We start from the raw sequence: 11263 nt of genomic DNA, 5'->3' as shown, positions 1-11263 counted from the left end.
CACAAAGCCTACGGTGTGCGTCGCCAGCCCAGCCCGGCCTGTCCCTGCTCCACGCACAAAGCCTACGGTGTGCGTCGCCAGCCCGGCCCGGCCTGTACCTGCTTCACGCACCAAACCTACGGTGTGCGTCGCCAGCTCGGCCCGGCCAGTTCCTGCCACTCGCACCAAGTCAGGGGTACGAGTCGTCAGCCAGGTCCGGCCCGTCGCTGCTCCAAGCACCAAGCCAAGGGGGCGCATCGTCAGCCAGGTCCGGTCCGTTCCTGCCTCACGCGCCAAGCCAGGGGTGCGCGTCGTCAGCCTGGTCCAGCCCGTTCCTGCTACTCGCACCAAGCCAGGGGTACGAGTCGTCAGCCTGGTTCAGCCCGTTCCTGCTACTCGCACCAAGCCCGGGGTGCGAGTCGTCAGCCAGGTCCGGCCCGTCGCTGCTCCACGCACCAAGCCAAGGGGGCGCATCGTCAGCCAGGTCCGGTCCTTTCCTGCCTCACGCGCCAAGCCAGGGGTGCGCGTCGTCAGCCTGGTCCAGCCCGTTCCTGCTACTCGCACCAAGCCAGGGGAGCGAGTCGTCAGTCCGGCACAACCCGTGCCTGAGTCATCGGTGCCAATACAGGTACCGCTCAACTGCTCCACTAAGGAGCTGAAGCCTACCGCTCCTGCTACGTCCAGTCCAGCTCCAGCCAGCAGGGCCAGACCGGACCAGGGGCGCTATGGGGGGTTTGTTGTAGGGTTTTGGTCAAGCCGGGAGCCGGAACCGCTGCCGAGGAGGTATGCCCACCCAGCCCTCCCCTGTTTTGCTCTTTTGAGGCGCGGTCGCAGTCCGCGCCTTTAGGGGGGGGTACTGTCACGCTCTGGCTCCGGGACTCTTTTCTGTTGAGCCAGAGTGTGTTCGTTCTGTGTGGGTTATTTCTATGTTGGGTGTTCTAGGTTGTTGTTTTCTGGGTTGGCTTAATTGACTCCCAATCAGAGGCAACGAGTGTCAGCTGTTCGCTGGTTGTCTCTGATTGGGAGCCATATTTAAACTGTCTGTTTTCACTTTGTGTTTGTGGGTTCTTGTTTCCAGGTAGTTTAGTTTCACCGTGTACTGTCACGTTATCGTCTTTGTTTGTTTTGATCGTGTTTCATTTATTAAAGAAGATGTTTGCTTGCAACGCTGCGCCTTGGTCTACTCCTTACCTTGACGATCGTGACATTGTCAATGCCAGGAGGTTTGTCATTATTGATCGATAACAATACTTTTTCCACCTCTCCCACACTAACTTTTAAAAATGTAAACTTGAAATGCTTTTCTTTCATTATTTGATTCGATGAAAGATGGAGTTGAATTTGTCTTTCTGCCCATAATTTCATTTAAAGTACTCCAATGTTTTTTTCCATCATTCTTTATATCATTGATCTTGGCTTCTTTTTGTTAAGTTTAGTCACATAATTTCTCAATTTGCAGTAAGTCAACCAGTCAGATGTGCAGCCAGACTTATTAGCCACTACTTTTGCCCCATCTCTTTCAACCATACAGTTTTTCAATTCCTCATCAGTCCATGGATCCTTAACAGTTCTAACAGTCAGTTTCCTAACAGGTGCATGTTTATCAATAATTGGAAGAAGCAATTTCATAAATTCATCAAGTGCAGCGTCTGGATGCTCCTTATTAATCACATCAGACCAACACATATTTTTTACATCATCCACATATGAGCTTTCCTGGATATAGCCACTATATTGTGATCACTGCATCCAATGGGTACGGATACAGCTTTAGAACAAAGTTCTACAGTATTAGTAAAAATGTGATCAATACATGTGGATGATCTTGTTCCTGTAGTGTTTGTAAACACCCTGGTAGGTTGATTAATAACCTGAACCAGATTACAGGCACAGGTTACAGAAAGAAGCTTACTCTTGAGCAGACAGCTTGATGAAAACCAGTCAATATTCAGGTCCCCAAGAAAGTAGACCTCTGTTTACATCACATACACTATCAAGCATTTCACACATATTATTTAGATACTGACTGTTCGCACTTGGTGGCCTATAGCAACACCCCAAAAGAAAAGGCTTTAGATGTGGCAAGTGTACCTGCAACCAAAACACTTCAATAACACTTGACATAAGATCTTCTCTACGCATTACAGGGATATGGCTCTGAATATAGAGTGGGGGAAAAAAGTATTTAGTCAGCCACCAATTGTGCAAGTTCTCCCACTTAAAAAGATGAGAGAGGCCTGTAATTTTCATCATAGGTACACGTCAACTATGACAGACAAATTGAGAAAAAAAATCCAGAAAATCACATTGTAGGATTTGTAATGAATTTATTTGCAAATTATGGTGGAAAATAAGTATTTGGTCACCTACAAACAAGCAAGATTTCTGGCTCTCACAGACCTGTAACTTCTTCTTTAAGAGGCTCCTCTGTCCTCCACTCGTTACCTGTATTAATGGCACCTGTTTGAACTTGTTATCAGTATAAAAGACACCTGTCCACAACCTCAAACAGTCACACTCCAAACTCCACTATGGCCAAGACCAAAGAGCTGTCAAAGGACACCAGAAACAAAATTGTAGACCTGCATCAGGCTGGGAAGACTGAATCTGCAATCGGTAAGCATCTTGGTTTGAAGAAATCAACTGTGGGAGCATATATTAGGAAATGGAAGACATACAAGACCACTGATAATCTCCCTCGATCTGGGGCTCCACGCAAGATCTCACCCCGTGGGGTCAAAATGATCACAAGAACGGTGAGCAAAAATCCCAGAACCACACGGGGGGACCTAGTGAATGACCTGCAGAGAGCTGGGACCAAAGTAACAAAGCCTACCATCAGTAACACACTACGCCGCCAGGGACTCAAATCCTGCAGTGCCAGACGTGTCCCCCTGCTTAAGCCAGTACATGTCCAGGCCCGTCTGAAGTTTGCTAGAGTGCATTTGGATGATCCAGAAGAGGATTGGGAGAATGTCATATGGTCAGATGAAACCAAAATATAACTTTTTGGTAAAAACTCAACTCGTCGTGTTTGGAGGACAAAGAATGCTGAGTTGCATCCAAAGAACACCATACCTACTGTGAAGCATGGTGGTGGAAACATCATGCTTTGGGGCTGTTTATCTGCAAAGGGACCAGGACGACTGATCCGTGTAAAGGAAAGAATGAATGGGGCCATGTATCGTGAGATTTTGAGTGAAAACCTCCTTCCATCAGCAAGGGCATTGAAGATGAAACGTGGCTGGGTCTTTCAGCATGACAGTGATCCCAAACACACCGCCCGGGCAACGAAGGAGTGGCTTCGTAAGAAGCATTTCAAGGTCCTGGAGTGGCCTAGCCAGTCTCCAGATCTCAACCCCATAGAAAATCTTTGGAGGGAGTTGAAAGTCTGTGTTGCCCAGCGACAGCCCCAAAACATCACTGCTCTAGAGGAGAGCTACATGGAGGAATGGGCCAAAATACCAGCAACAGTGTGTGAAAACCTTGTGAAGACTTACAGAAAACGTTTGACCTGTGTCATTGCCAACAAAGGGTATATAACAAAGTATTGAGAAACTTTTGTTATTGACCAAATACTTATTTTCCACCATAATTTGCAAATAAATTCATAAAAAATCCTGATTTTCTGGATATTTTTTTTCTCATTTCGTCTGTCATAGTTGACGTGTACCTATGATTAAAAATACAGGCCTCTCACATCTTTTTAAGTGGGAGAACTTGTACAATTGGTGGCTAACTAAATATTGTTTTCCCCCACTGTATATATATATGTATATGTATTTATATGTATGTATGTGTATATGTACAGTGAGGGAAAAAAGTATTTGATCCCCTGCTGATTTTGTACGTTTGCCCACTGACAAAGAAATGATCAGTCTATAATTTTAATGGTAGGTTTATTTGAACAGTGAGAGACAGAATAACAACAAAAAAATCCAGAAAAACGCATGTAAAAAATGTTATAAATTGATTCGCATTTTAATGAGGGAAATAAGTATTTGACCCCCTTTCAATAAGAAAGATTTCTGGCTCCCAGGTGTCTTTTATACAGGTAACGAATTGAGATTAGGAGCACACTCTTAAAGGGAGTGCTCCTAATCTCAGTTTGTTACTTGTATAAAAGACACCTGTCCACAGAAGCAATCAATCAATCAGATTCCAAACTCTCCACCATGGCCAAGACCAAAGAGGTCTCCAAGGATGTCAGGGATAAGATTGTAGACCTACACAAGGCTGGAATGGGCTACAAGACCATCGCCAAGCAGCTTTTGCGATTATTCGCAACTGGAAGAAACACAAAAGAACTGTCAATCTCACTCGGGCCTGGGGCTCTATGCAAGATCTCACCTTGTGAAGTTGCAATGATCATGAGAACGGTGAGGAATCAGCCCAGAACTACACAGGAGGATCTTGTCAATGATCTCAAGGCAGCTGGGACCATAGTCACCAAGAAAACAATTGGTAACACACTACGCCGTGAAGGACTGAAATCCTGCAGCGCCCACAAGAAAGCACATATACAGGCCCGTCTGAAGTATGCCAATGAACATTTGAATGATTCAGAGGAGAACTGGGTGAAGGTGTTGTGGTCAGATGAGACCAAAATGGAGCTCTTTGGCATTAACTCAACTCGCCGTGTTTGGAGGTGGAGGAATGCTGCCTATGACCGAAAGAACACCATCCCCACCGTCAAACATGGAGGTGGAAACATTATGCTTTGGGGGTGTTTTTCTGCTAAGGGGACAGGACAACTTCACCGCATCAAAGGGACGATGGACGAGGCCATGTACCGTCAAATCTTGGGTGAGAACCTCCTTCCCTCAGCCAGGGCATTGAAAATGGGTAGTGGATGGGTATTCCAGCATGACAATGACCCAAAACACACGGCCAATGCAACAAAGGAGTGGCTCAAGAAGAAGCACATTAAGATCCTGGAGTGGCCTAGCCAGTCTCCAGACCTTAAACCCATAGAAAATCTGTGGAGGGAGCTGAAGTTTCGAGTTGCCAAACGTCAGCCTCGAAACCTTAATGACTTGGAGAAGATCTGCAAAGAGGAGTGGGACAGAATCCCTCCTGAGATGTGTGCAAACCTGGTGGCCAACTACAAGAAACGTCTGACCTCTGTGATTGCCAACAAGGGTTTTGCCACCAAGTACTAAGTCATGTTTTGCAGAGGGGTCAAATACTTATTTCCCTCATTAAAATGCAAATCAATTAATAACATTTTTTACATGCATTTTTCTGGATTTTGTTGTTGTTATTCTGTCTCTCACTGTTCAAATAAACCTACCATTAAAATTATAGACTGATCATGTCTTTGTCAGTGGGCAAACGTACAAAATCAGCAGGGGATCAAATACTTTTTTCCCTCACTGCTCAAAAAAATAAAGGGAACACTAAAATATCACATCCTAGATCTGAATGAATGAAATAATCTTATTAAATACTTTTGTCTTTACATAGTTGAATGTGCTGACAACAAAATCACACAAAAATTATCAATGGAAATCAAATTTATCAACCCATGTAGGTCTGGATTTGGAGTCACCCTCAAAATTAAAGTGGAAAACCACACTACAGGCTGATCCAACTTGTATGTAATGTCCTTAAAACAAGGCTCAGTCGTGTGTGTGGCCTCCACGTGCCTCTATGACCTCCCTACAATGCCTGGGCATGCTCCTGATGAGGTAGCGGATGGTCTCCTGAGACATCTCCTCCCAGACCTGGACTAAAGCTTCCGCCAACTCCTGGACAGACTGTGGTGCAACGTGGTGTTGGTGGATGGAGCGAGACATGATGTCCCAGATGTGCTCAATTGGATTCAGGTGTGGGGAATGGGCGGAACAGTCCATAGCATCAATGCCTTCCTCTTGCAGGAACTGCTGACACACTCCAGCCACATGAGGTCTAGCATTGTCTTGCATTAGGAGGAACCCAGGGCCAACCGCACCAGCATATGGTCTCACAAGGGGTCTGAGGATCTCAGCTCGGTACCTAATGGCAGTCAGGCTACCTCTGGCGAGCACATGGAGGGCTGTGTGGCCCCCCAAAGAAATGTCACCCCACACCATGACTGACCCACCGCCAAACCGGTCATGCTGGAGGATGTTGCAGGCAGCAGAACGTTCTCCACGGCGTCTCCAGACTCTGTCACGTCTGTCACATGTGCTCAGTGTGAACCTGCTTTCATCTGTGAAGAGCACAGTGCGCCAGTGGCGAATTTGCCAATCTTGGTGTTCTCTGGCAAATGCCAAACGTCCTGCACGGTGTTGGGCTGTAAGCACAACCCCCACCTGTGGACGTCGGGCCCTCATACCACCCTCATGGAGTCTGTTTCTGACCGTTTGAGCAGACACATGCACATTTGTGGCCTGCTGGAGGTCATTTTGCAGGGCTCTGGCAGCGCTCCTCCTGCTCCTCCTTGCAAAAAGGCGGAGGTAGCAGTCCTGCTGCTGGGTTGTTGCCCTCCTACGGCCTCCTCCACGTCTCCTGATGTACTGGCCTGTCTCCTGGTAGCGCCTCCATGCTCTGGACACTACGCTGACAGACACAGCAAACCTTCTTGCCACAGCTCGCATTGATGTGCCATCCTGGATGAGCTGCACTACCTGAGCCACTTGTGTGGGTTGTAGACTCCGTCTCATGCTACCACTAGAGTGAAAGCACCGCCAGCAATCAAAAGTGACCAAAACATCAGCCAGGAAGCATAGGAACTGAGAAGTGGTCTGTGGTCACCACCTGCAAAACCAGTCCTTTTTTGGGGGTGTCTTGCTAATTGCCTATAATTTTCACCTGTTGTCTCTTCCATTTGCATCAGCAGCATTTGCATCTCTTCCATTTCCAACAGCATGTGACATTTATTGTCAATCAGTGTTGCTTCCTAAGTGGACAGTTTGATTTCACAGAAGTGTGATTGACTTGGAGTTACATTGTGTAGTTTAAGTGTTCCCTTTATTTTTTTGAGCAGTGTGTATATATATACAGTTCAAGTCGGAAGATTACATACACTTAGGTTGGAGTCATTAAAACTCGTTTTTCAACCACTCCACAAATTTCTTGTTAACAAACTATAGTTTTGGCAAGTCGGTTAGGACATCTACTTTGTGCATGACACAAGTAATTTTTCCAGAAATTGTTTACAGACAGATTATTTCATTTATAATTCACTGTATCAAATTCCAGTGGGTCAGAAGTTTACATACACTAAGTTGACTGTGTCTTTAAACAGCTTGGACAATTCCAGAAAATGATGTCATGGCTTTAGAAGCTTCTGATAGGCTAATTGACATCATTTGAGTCAATTGGAGGTGTACCTGTGGATGTATTTCAAGGCCTACCTTCAAACTCAGTGCCTCTTTGCTTGACATCATGGGAAAATAAAAGGAAATCAGCCAAGACCTCAGAAAAAAAGAATTTGACCTCCACAAGTCTGGTTCATCCTTGGGAGCAATTTCCAAACGCCTGAAGTTACCACGTTCATCTGTACAAACAATAGTATGCAAGTATAAACACCATGGGACCACGCAGTCGTCATACCGATCAGGAAGGAGACGCGTTCTGTCTCCTAGAGATGAACGTACTCAATCTCAGAACAACAGCAAAGGACCTTGTGAAGATGCTGGAGGAAACAGGTACAAAAGTAACTATATCCACAGTAAAATGAGTCCTATATCGACATAACCTGAAAGGCCGCTCAGCAAGGAAGAAGCCACTGCTCCAAAACCACCATAAAAAAGACAGACCACGGTTTGCAACTGCACATGGGGACAAAGATCGTACTTTTTGGAGAAATGTCCTCTGCTCTGATGAAACAAAAATATAACTGTTTGGCCATAATGACCATCGTTATGTTTGGAGGAAAAAAAAATTTGTGCGAGCAAGGAGGCCTACAAACCTGACTCAGTTACACCAGCTCTGTCAGGAGGAATGGGCCAAAATTCACCCAACTTATTGTGGGAAGCTTGTGGAAGGCTTCCCACAAAATATAAATATCCTTGACTAAATGTCTATTAAATCTCTTGAAGCAAACTCCTTTATAGTTAAATTCCTGACACGGTGTGGACCGTTATCTCACGCTCTCTGAGTTGCACCTGTGTTCAGTGAGTTATGCATCCACTTTTGGCTGTATTTAAACCGGCTGTAGGACAGCTCACTTGCGCCTGCTGGTGGTTATACATAGTTATAAACTGGGTGTTCGAGCCCTGAATGCTCGAACCCTGGGTATACCACGGGTATGACAAAACATTTATTTTTACTGCTCTAATTACATTGGTAAACAGTTTATAATAGCAATTTACCACAGGCTAAGGGCAGTATCCGTGTTGCGTCGTGCATAAGAACAGCCCTTAGCAGTGGTATGTTGCGCAATATACCACACCCACTCGGGCCTTATTGCTTCAATATATTTTGAATGAAAAGGTTGGCCATTTCTTAAAATGGGTGTGTTAAAAAGGGAAAGGTAACTCCTGTGTCAATTTCTTAAGAACTAAGAGGTGATCAATTAAAACTAATTCACTCACCACTGTACAAAACTGAAGTCGTAATATGTGTTAGTGACTCACATAGGTGGTTTATCTATTATATTATAATGACATTAGTAGGTAGCCTCCCACAGAATGAATCATGTTTATATTCTTATCACATAGTCTGAACTATTAAATTAGTTTTCTAATTAAACTTAACTTTTCCTAACTAATATGAAATTCAAACCCTGAGTGGTTTTGATCCTTACTTTGACACAAAATCCAATCAAGTTTAAATTCTACCAATGCAGATTGTAGGCTTACATGATGCAATTTATTGGAGATAAGCATTACAACATTTACGGTAGGCCTACAGCTGTTAGCATATTCTAACCAGGTTCACAGCATTGAAATGTTTCACTGACACACAATACTAAATACATCCAGTATCTGTTTACATACTTGTGTACAGGTTCATAAAATGGGACAGCTTAATGAGGCTTTGTGATACACACCTCAAAGACCATGTTAGTCTGTGAGGGAACTGAGGTCCTTTTTTCCCAATATTTGTATGAGAGTATGAGGAAATAGCTGTTCATAAGGCCAGTCCTGAGATGGGAAAAATATAATTATCCTATAATGTTCCTTGGTCTTGGAATGACTTGCAAAATACTTTAAAACTGGAGAGGGTTGTTTTTAGTGTATTGTTCCTGTATGTTATTTTGTACTGTATCTGCACGCTGACTTCTTCCTGCTGACCTCTTGCCAAAAAACAGCTGGATAACTACAATACCAAAAACAGGCCTCTAATTTCTTATCATGTTATTTGGATACTGTCATCTCATCACAGGTTTGAGGCTGTAACCTTACAATCAATAAATTCAAGGCTACACACTGTGTCAGGGAAGGTCATACTAGGTCAAACAAAGACACAATAAGTGGTTAAACATGTTTCCAGGTCAATTATTTGCAGGTCATTTCTAATTATGGGGACTATCTGAACAATGGTGATTTAAAGTGATGTATAATTTCAGCCAGTAGTTTTTGAAAGTGGTGCCCACGAACCAAAAAGGGTCCCAATTTTTTGTGTACTATGTCATCCATTTCATATGATGTTACGATTTAATTCCCAGATCCACAAGAGAAGCCAGCTTGGTGAGGGTCTGTATCTACACATCTGTGGAGGAGCAATGTGTGTTGCAGAGTGCTGTCCATTGTCATTCTAGTGGACGATCTAAGTAACACAAGTCACAAGTTGCAGTAAGATCTGTAAAAAAGAATACCCTTGTCCATGTTAAGTTTATGTTCCCTTGTCTGTGTATTTCATTTTTTGTATTTTGTGTTATTGTTCAATAGAAATTTAAAATGGATCTCATAAATGCTGACCTCAGCTATTCCTGATCTCTTTCTTAAACCAAACTTAGAATTTCCCCTTTCTCAGAAATGCAGTGTTTCAAAACGACCTGGGACATTTATTAACCTTCTTACTCATTGGGCTAGTTTCCCAGACAGATTACTCTCATCTTGGAATAAAAAGTGCTCTCAATGGAGAATCTCCATTGAGAAGGCTTTTTAGTCCAGGACGAGGCTTAATGTCTGGGAAATCTGACCTTTATGTAGTCTATTTTGACCGTAGCCCCAGATCTACAATGCATTTTATTAGTAGCCTGTCTGTTGATGAGTTTTGTAGTGCAAAGAACAAAATATACTCAGGATATTTGAAGACTCTTTTGCTGGATCTGTGATGTTTTATCATATGTATAACAGACTGCATACAGAAGGACATGCATAGAAATGATCTCCTTTGATCAGCACATAATTATTTTGCTCTTGAGACAAAGTCTAAATATTGGTCACACTATATGTTATTGTAAGTTACACGAACACCATGCCTTATACTAGTAATCTGAATCAGATATCTGTCCAGTTTCCTGTCATTAGAATTCAACTTCTGTTTGATGTGCAGTATCTTATCTGCGGTTAAAGACTAGCTGAGTAAATGTAACTACATGGTGTAAGAGTGATACAATGTCATGTAAAATGACAATGATTTAAACACTGCCAGTATATCAGTACAACAAAAAGTCCCTTCATGTTAGAGTGATTATAAGCTATGCCTTAAAACAGATATGTGACTGAACACATGCGGACTGTCTTGGCATGTATTAGAGGTGACTCCCTCTTAGCACAGGCCCCAGGACTGCTGCTGTCAAACCAGTCCGATGTCATTCATGCATCAGGCACAGTACACAGCTCACAGAGCACAGTGCCCTGGGCCAAACGGCCAGCCGCCTATTTAACTAACACCCAATGATGGGAATGTTTGCTTTTTATCTCTCTCTACCCGCATACCAGCATTCAGGGTGCCGATGCAGTTTAAATCACTATACAGACTAATATGCTTCCGATCCACCACTTTTACTGAGGGCATAGCCAAAATGAGATTACACTGACTGTCAAATTGTTTTTGCAAATGGAAATCATAACATCAATGACAAATGTTTATTAGTCAAAGTCAAGACATCTGCGTTTTCAATATTGTCCTCATGCAGAAACCAAAGGTGTGGCACCACACAACCACACCAGCTTTTGTTTCATGTGAAGGAATCTGACAACAGATTCAGAGAACTCTCAAGCCAACCAAATCAGAGAAAAGGGGACTCACATGGAACATGTTACTCAAGTTCCATAATATTTCCCTCCTTTCTTATGATCTCACTATTATCAACTGAAAAAATAATAACTTCATAATTTAGCATGACACCTAATATTTCCACTGACACTTCATGGTATTCTGCATGAGATTAAATACTGCAATT

The sequence above is a fragment of the Coregonus lavaretus genome (assembly GCF_964263955.1).
Source record: "Coregonus lavaretus genome assembly, chromosome: 6".
NCBI classification, from domain to species: domain Eukaryota; kingdom Metazoa; phylum Chordata; class Actinopteri; order Salmoniformes; family Salmonidae; genus Coregonus; species Coregonus lavaretus.
The sequence above is the reverse complement of the archived record's forward strand: the minus strand, read 5'-3'. Positions refer to the sequence as shown.